The sequence below is a fragment of the Triticum dicoccoides genome, chromosome 3B (genome assembly GCF_002162155.2).
Source record: "Triticum dicoccoides isolate Atlit2015 ecotype Zavitan chromosome 3B, WEW_v2.0, whole genome shotgun sequence".
Taxonomy (NCBI): domain Eukaryota; kingdom Viridiplantae; phylum Streptophyta; class Magnoliopsida; order Poales; family Poaceae; genus Triticum; species Triticum dicoccoides.
In genome coordinates this window covers 833,147,169-833,155,784 of record NC_041385.1, presented here as the reverse complement: position 1 = coordinate 833,155,784, position 8,616 = coordinate 833,147,169, and the positions used below count along the sequence as shown (strand labels likewise).

At 42.6% G+C, this 8,616-nt stretch overlaps 1 non-coding gene across 1 annotated transcript; it reads left to right on the top strand.

The window, feature by feature from the left end:
• The first annotated feature begins 2,695 nt into the window (after positions 1-2,695).
• On the top strand, positions 2,696-2,768 carry TRNAR-UCU. Its single transcript has one exon. It is a non-coding gene; the product is annotated as a tRNA-Arg (tRNA).
• The last annotated feature ends 5,848 nt before the right edge of the window (positions 2,769-8,616 follow it).

Here is an 8,616-nt window from a genome sequence, read left to right as displayed (position 1 = left end):
AAAAAGAGCTAGAATTCAAAAGGTCAAAGGCTAAGAATGGTGAGGATATTCAGCCAGCGGGGACCAATCTATGTGCATACTATGTCTGTGAGATGATCCGGAGATACACCTCTGAGCGGCGGGTTCCGAGTGATACCAATGCTCAGAGGAATAACCTCCGGATGATGCTTAGTCCAGAAGCTCGCTTCCGACCACTTCAAGAGGAACTAGCTGGATGGTTCAGGAGGGAAGTCCTCCATCCTAAAGGAGAACACCATTACGAGGACGTAGAACTTTATATGCATTAAATTATGCATGGAAACTTGTTCAAAATTGTATATGGTCATCCGATGATATTGAATATATATTGTATATTCCTCTTGAATTCTTTTTGGTTCTAATTTCAAATTTGTTTGAAATTGTACATTCATGTGCATGTATGTAGTACCGTAGAATATGTGAAACTCCTTCAAAATTAAAATAAAGCACAAAAGAAATAAAACAATACAAATTAAACAGAAAACAGGTTTAGGGGGGGGGGGCTAAAACCCTAAACCTGCGGCGGCCTTTAGTCGCGGTTGGCCAGAAGAACCGCGACTAAAGGTCCTCCGCCCCGACGGCCGCCTGGCGCCCACGTGGACGGGCCTTTAGTCGCGGTTCTTAAGCAACCGCGACTAAAGGGGGGGGCCTTTAGTCGCGCCTGTTTGGTCGCAGTTGCGCAACCGCGACTAATGGCAGTTGCGAACCACGACCAAAGGCCCTTTTTCCACCAGTGAAATCCACGTCCGTATCATAATCCACGTAATAAAAAGGTCTGAACTGCAAAGGCCTTTGCAAATATGAACATTGTGGGAATACTCTGAGCCGACGTCGAGAACTGAGACTTCTGGATTGGCCCTAGTGCTGAGATTGACCCCCTTCCGGCCCCTATCTTCTGGTATTCTCTTCCATTGCCCTCAACGGCCCCTCTCCCTCCAATCTGCTGTAGTCGGCGGTGAGTGGGAGCTGGGTCCCAACTCAATATAATCCTATATACTTTCAGCATAAATCAATACATATCTGACCTCTCGACGGTTGTGTCGTTGGTTGTGTCGTGATTTTGTTGGTAGCCAGGTCGTCCGTGTGTGCCCTTTGTGGGGTTTGTAATTTAGATTTTCGTCCGGTTTTCCTCTAACTAACTTCTTTTGCCTCGTTTAAAAAAAACATATCTGACCACACACAACTCGCAACAAAAATTTGGGATCGGGTCGAGCAAGTGTTGGCCAAGGCAGCTCAACATTGAGCCGCGACTACGCATTGTTGTTCAACTTCACTGACACCCGGGTTAAAAAAAAGTAAAGAATGGCGGTTAAAAGATGAAGAACAATATCTCATTTGAACCATGTCAATCATTATCCGAAGTAGGGCAATATAACGTCTTAAGAAACAAACAAGAGAAAAGGAAAGAAAGTAAAAAAACATCATATGAAATATGATACAATGTAAACATTATCCATCTATTCCTGCATCAAGGGGGAGTACGATTCATGGAATAATGGCTTCTTCCTTTATTTCATCAATGTCAACATCCAAAATATGGAGCAAATTTTGGACAATAATCTCATTACTTAACATGTCATTGTGCAGCTTTGTAGTGTCATCTACAGGCCCAACAGTAACAAGTCTGGTCACAATTGTGAGTGATGTGATCTTGCAGAGAAGCCGTTTTGGATCACTATATTGCGTAGAGCTTTCAAGGAGGCAGCATATGCACCCTAGTGATTGTAAAATGAAAAGTATAGTTGTGATAATTTGTAGAATCGGATTTTTTTAGGGAGAGGGGGGGCATTGGTCCCCATACCCCCCACCCCCAGCCCACACATACATAGTCATGTGGCTATAAGGCTGGTCACAATGGAGAGGAACTTAGGAGTAACATCACACACTCCAATACAACTTTGCTTATGTGGCACATATTTAATGAAGAGAGAGGTGCTTGTGGTAACTAGCTAAGTTACCGGAACATCACACACTCCAAGAAACAATGAGTCTATAACCTAATAAATACATCGTTGCATGACACTACATAGATGTTTCTACCCACTATAAAGGTAGTAACATAGTCTAGGGAAGTGTGTAAGTTACTAGCTTATGTTCTTGGCCATTGTGACCAGCCTAATAAATACGAGTTTGCCTTCAGAAAGTGGGCTATTCATGTTGAGATGAAACCTACTATGTGAAACGGATTAATTCCCGAGGTGCTGCGAAGAGATGAGAAGATAAAGAAAGGAAGTTCTCTTGTTGTCCGTTGAACCATTATTTCTTGCAAATTGGCCCGATATTTGACGACCATATTCTTGATAGGTTATATGAGTGTTCCAAGGTATATTTTTATCGTAAATGTTGCACCAAAGTGGACCCCTTCTTTGTAACGACACTTAAATAATTGATCGGCAAATTCTCCCACGTACCACTTGTTGGTGATCAATCAAATAAGTGTTCTTTTTTTGTAGGCAAAATCAAATATGTGTCCAACGTTAAAGCATTCATGGTTGATACCCCCCTCCTTCCCAAAATATAAGGCGTGATTGACTTTGCAGGTCTATCCATGTATTCATTCTTGTATCTAAAATCAGAATTTGTATTTTATGCACGCAGACATTTAATTTTTGTGCTTTGAGTCTGCCCACTGCTCGCAAAGAATAAATAGGCGGATATTATTTCTGTGATCACAACAGCGCCCGTGGCCTAATGGATAAGGCGTCTGACTTCTAATCAGGCGATTGTGGGTTCGAGTCCCACCGGGCGTGCTTCTATTTTGTTTCTATGCCCTACCGTTTATGTTTACGACACAGACACAGATGCGCTTAATAATTTGTGAGGACGACCATTTGAAGTTTGGTACTATTATGACACAACATGTAGAGCTCAATGCAAATTCATTCCTTTTGCAGCGGGATATAATTACTACTGAAGCTTTGGCCATGCGAGATGGCCTTGTGTTTGCGAACGCCCTCGGATGTAATCGAGTGGAAGCGGAATCAGATCCTCTACAGGTCATCAGTTTTTGCAATGGTCAAACAACTTGGTGGGACACTGCAGCGGCCATTTTCGCAGAATGTCTAGACACTAGTAATTCAATTGGGAAGGTCATTTTTAAGCACTGTTATCGACCTTGTAAATCAGCGGCTCACGTGCTAGCTCATTTTTATTATTGTAATAAGACTTCTTTTAGCTGGTTGGACGAGTCTCCTGACATTGTTGTCAGCAAGCTCGTAGACGATCTAAACCTAATTTGAGTTTCAATAAAACTAGTCATGATGGCCTTTCCTCAAAAAAAAGGAAGATAAATGATGGGGGGGGGGGGGTCGATTAGCGAGGCGTCGCCGCCCTCCAATGTGCAAAACAAAATACACCAAAATTTAGGATGAAGCGACAACAACTGTTTTAGAACCATGTTCCATCTTTTTTTTTCATGCCACTCCTCCTTTGTCATGCTTGACTTGGAAACGCTGGTGGATCACTCGCTTTCACGGCGAACACTGTGCTATCTAGATGTGGCAATGGCCGATGAAATGTGGGTGTGTGTGCGCGCACGCGCGCTAAACGAGGCGTGACACGACTCCGCCATATGTGAGAGATGGTGTAGGGCGATGGTAGGATTAACATCATGGGCGTGGGAGCCTACAACAAAGACCACAAAGATGCAGTGCATGGAGGTGGTCAGGTGGAGGTGGAGAGTGGCAATTCGTAAGAGAGTTACAAGATCCAAATAGGGTGAAGGAAGTGTCACTAAAAATGAAAGCAAGCAAAGATTCAACAATCAATCGATCAACAAGCTAGAGCACTCGGTTTACTATTGAGAAAGGGTGGGATACTTTTACTTTTGGAAGAACTTTGTATGGCGAATCCCTTGGCCTTTGAATAGCTTGAAAACTAGATGTGATGAAATTCAAATGAATGGGGGTAAACAACACATTAAGTGGACGCTGAGTCGCTGACAACCGATAGGAAATTTATTTTATGTATCTTTGTATTTGTTTTTGGTTAAATCTGACATTGGCTTTCCACGGAATTTTTTGTGGAAAACCAATGTCCCAGCTAAGATCAAATTTCTTTTGTGGCTCATGGCTAAAAAATCATTGTAACTAAAGATAATTTGCTTAAAATGGGTTGGAAAGATAATAAAAATTGTGCCTTCAGTGGTTAGGATGAGTTTATTGGCCATCAGTTTTTTACTTGTTTGGCTGCTTGGTTGATGTGGAGCCTGAACAAATGTGCTTTTGATCTAATTAAACTCTACTCCTCATTGTCTCATTGGTTTTCTTTTCTACCGGTCTCACTGATTTCTTGGGTAGATGGATATGATTATTCCCTAAACATGATAAAAAAATGGAAACACTAACGCCCACACGCGTGGATCCGCGTCCGTTTGTGGGTGCGCGAATCTAGGCATGTTTTGGTGCCACGTAGGACTGGGTTAGTGTGTGGGCATTCACCCGGTCGCCCACACGTCCGTTTCACCACACGAAGGGGCCGGTGTATGGGTGTTTAGCAGTTCGCCCACACATCAGTTTTAACTCACGCATAAGGGCTGGTGTGTGGGCATTTGCCATCTCGCCCACACGCCCGTCTCCTCTCTCCATACCCAAGCTGCCAGTTGCCATGCGTTTTGCAGTGTACATGGCAACTGCCCTAGCGTGCTTGTAAGCAGATGGAAACTCTATTTTTTTTACCTGAACATGTCAGTTGTCATGTGTTTTGCAGGGTACACGGCAACTGCCCTAGTGTGCTTGTAAGTAGATGACAACTCTCTTTTTTACCCGAACATGTTGTTTTGCCATGTCTCTTTGTAGCGCTACACGGCAACTGTCTAGTGTTAGTAGGTGGCAACTCCTAAGGTTTTTAAATCATGGCAAGTGTAGTAAACCAGACCATGCATGGCAACTGCTTAGTGTTAGTAGGTGGCAACCTCTAAAGTTTTCAAATCATGGTAACTATAGTAAATCAGACCATACATGGCAACAACTGCAGTTGTCCTAAATGGCATCTGGCACTTGACCTGAGATGGCAACTGCAGTTGAGCAACCATGGCAATTGTAGTTGTCCAACATGGCAACTGTAGTTCATCAACATGGCAACTGCAGTTAAACGGACATTGAAGAGGGTCCGGACCATGACAACTGCGGGAACGTGTGGTGACTGTCACGCGGGGTGTGCGAGACCGTGAGGTAGGTGGCCGATCGGTCAATTTTGCAGACAAATCAGCCAGAAAAAAGGATGCTGAAGCTGGGAGCAAAGCTAGTCGAGCGAGTAGCAAATAACTCTATCGGGCGTCGCACGGCTAGAGGTCGTGAGTTCTTTGGATTGGTGGCTGACAGATGGAGATACTATAGTTCCTGACTTGGCACCCCACTGAAGCTGCTGCTTCTCTCGCCTGCATCCCTGGTCCCGTGTTTTAGTTTTCTTAATTGATGTTTTCTCGTAGTCAATCTTATCTGTTGGAGGGTTTCAAGCCTTGTCTGGCCTCTGGCCCTGGATCATGTTCTATTCCTGATGTGATGGTAGGTCTGAAGGAAATATGCCCTAGAGGCAATAATAAAGTTATTATTTATTTCCTTATTTCATGATAACTGTTTATTATTCATGCTAGAATTGTATTGACCGGAAACTTGATACACGTGTGAATACATAGACAAACATAGTGTCACTAGTATGCCTCTACTTGACTAGGTCGTGAATCAAAGATGGTTAAGTTTCCTAGCCATAGACATGAGTTGTCATTTGATTAACGGGATCACCTCATTAGGAGAATGATGTGATTGACTTGACCCATTCCGTTAGCTTAGCACTTGATCGTTTAGTATGTTCTATTGCTTTCTTCATGACTTATACATATTCCTATGACTATGAGATTATGCAACTCCCATTTACCTGAGGAATACTTTGTGTGCTACCAAACGTCACAACGTAACTGGGTGATTATAAAGGAGCTCTACAGGTATCTCCGAAGGTACATGTTGAGTTGGCATATTTCGAGATTAGGATTTGTCACTCCAATTGTCGGAGAGGTATCTCTGGGCCCTCTCGGTAATGCACATCACTATAAGCCTTGCAAGCAATGTGACTAATGAATTAGTTGCGGGATGATGCATTACAGAACGAGTAAAGAGACTTGCCAGTAACGAGATTGAACTAGGTATTGAGATACCGACGATCGAATCTCAGGCAAGTAACATACCGATGACAAAAGGAACAACGTATGTTGTTATGCGGTTTGACCGATAAAGATCTTCGTAGAATATGTGGGAGCCAATATGAGCATCCAGGTTCCGCTATTGGTTATTGACCGGAGACATGTCTCGGTCATGTCTACATAGTTCTCGAACCCGTAGGGTCCGCACGCTTAAGGTTTCGATGACAGTTATATTATGAGTTTATGAGTTTTGATGTACCTAAGGAGTTCGGAGTCCCGGATGAGATTGGGGACATGACGAGGAGTCTCTAAATGGTCGAGACATAAAGATCGATATATTGGACGACTATATTCGGACATCGGAAAGGTTCCGGACCGACATTACGCGTACGCTTACGCGAGACTGGTTCTCCCGACGTGCTTTGCACAGAGGTGGCTAGCAGGTGTCAGTTTCTCCAACTTTAGTTGAACCAAGTGTGGCTACGCCCGGTCCTTGCGAAGGTTAAAACAGCACTAACTTGACGAACTATCGTTGTGGTTTTGATGCGTAGGTAAGAACGGTTCTTGCTCAGCTCGTAGCAGTCACGTAAAACTTGCAACAACAAAGTAGAGGACGTCTAACTTGTTTTTGCAGGGCATGTTGTGATGTGATATGGTCAAGACGTGATGAGATATAAGTTGTTGTATGAGATGATCATGTTTTGTTGAAGTTATCGGCAACTGGCAGAAACCTTATAGTTGTCTCTTTATTGCATTAGATGCAAGCACCAAATAATTGCTTTACTTTATTGCTATGCGATAGCAATAGTTGCAAGAGCAATAGTTGGCGAGACGACCATGTGATGACACATTGATATAGATCAAGATGATGGAGATCATGGTGTCATGCCGGTGACGATAGAGATCATGACAGTACTTTGAAGATGGAGATCAAAGGCGCAAGATGATCATGGCCATATTATGTCACATATTTTGATTGCATATGATGTTTATCTTTTATACATCTTATTTTGTTTAGTTCGGCGGTAGCATTATAAGATGATCTCTCACTAAATTTCAAGGTATAAGTGTTCTTCCTGAGTATGCACCATTGCGAAAGTTCTTCGTGTTGAGACACCACGTGATGATCGGGTGTGATAGGCTCTACATTCAAATACAACGGGTGCAAAACAGTTGCACACGCAGAATACTCAGGTTAAACTTGACGAGCCTAGCATATACAGATATGGCCTCGGAACACGGAGACCAAAAGGTCGAGCGTGAATCATATAGTAGATATGATCAACATAGTGATGTTCACCATTGAAAACTACTCCATCTCACGTGATGATCGAACATGGTTTAGTTGATTTGGATCACGTGATCACTTAGATGACTAGAGAGATGTCTGTCTAAGTGGGAGTTCTTAAGTAATATGATTAATTGAACTTAAATTTATCATGAACTTAGTCCTGGTAGTAATTTGCAAATTATGTTGTAGATCAATAGCTCGCGTTGTTGCTTTCATATGTTTATTTTGATATGTTCCTAGAGAAATTTGTGTTGAAAGATGTTAGTAGCAATGATGCGGATTGGATCCGTGATCTGAGGTTTATCCTCATTGCTGCACAGAAGAATTATGTCCTTAATGCACCGCTAGGTGACAGACCTATTGCAGGAGCAGATGCAGACGTTATGAATGTTTGGCTAGCTCAATATGATGACCACTTGATAGTTTAGTGCACCATGCTTAACGGCTTAGAATCGGGACTTCAAAGACGTTTTGATCGTCATGGACCATATGAGATGTTCCAGGAATTGAAGTTAATATTTCAAGCAAATAACCGAGTTGAGAGATATGAAGTCTCCAACAAGTTCTATAGCTAAAAGATGGAGGAGAACCGCTCAACTAGTGAGCATGTGCTCAGATTGTCTGGGTACTACAATCGCTTCAATCAAGTGGGAGTTAATCTTCCAGATAAGATAGTGATTGACAGAGTTCTCTAGTCACCATCACCAAGTTATTAGAACTTCATGATGAACTATAGTATGCAAGGGATGACGAAAATGATTCCCGAGCTCTTCATGATGTTGAAATCGACGAAGGTAGAAATCAAGAAAGAGCATCAAGTGTTGATGATTGACAAGACCACTAGTTTCAAGAGAAGGGCAAAGGGAAAGAAAGGGAACTTCAAGTAGAATGACAAGCAAGTTGTCACTCCTGCGAAGAAGGCCAAAGCTGGACCAAAGCCTGAAACTGAGTGCTTACACTGCAAAGGAAACGGTCATTGGAAGCGGAAATGCCCTGAATAGTTGGTGGATAAGAAGGATGGCAAATTGAACACGGGTATATTTGATATACAGGTTATTGATGTGTGCCTTACTAGTGTTTATAGTAGCCCCTGAGTATTTGATACTTGTTCAGTTGCTAAGATTAGTAACTCGAAACATGAGTTACAGAATAAACAAAGACTAGTTGAACG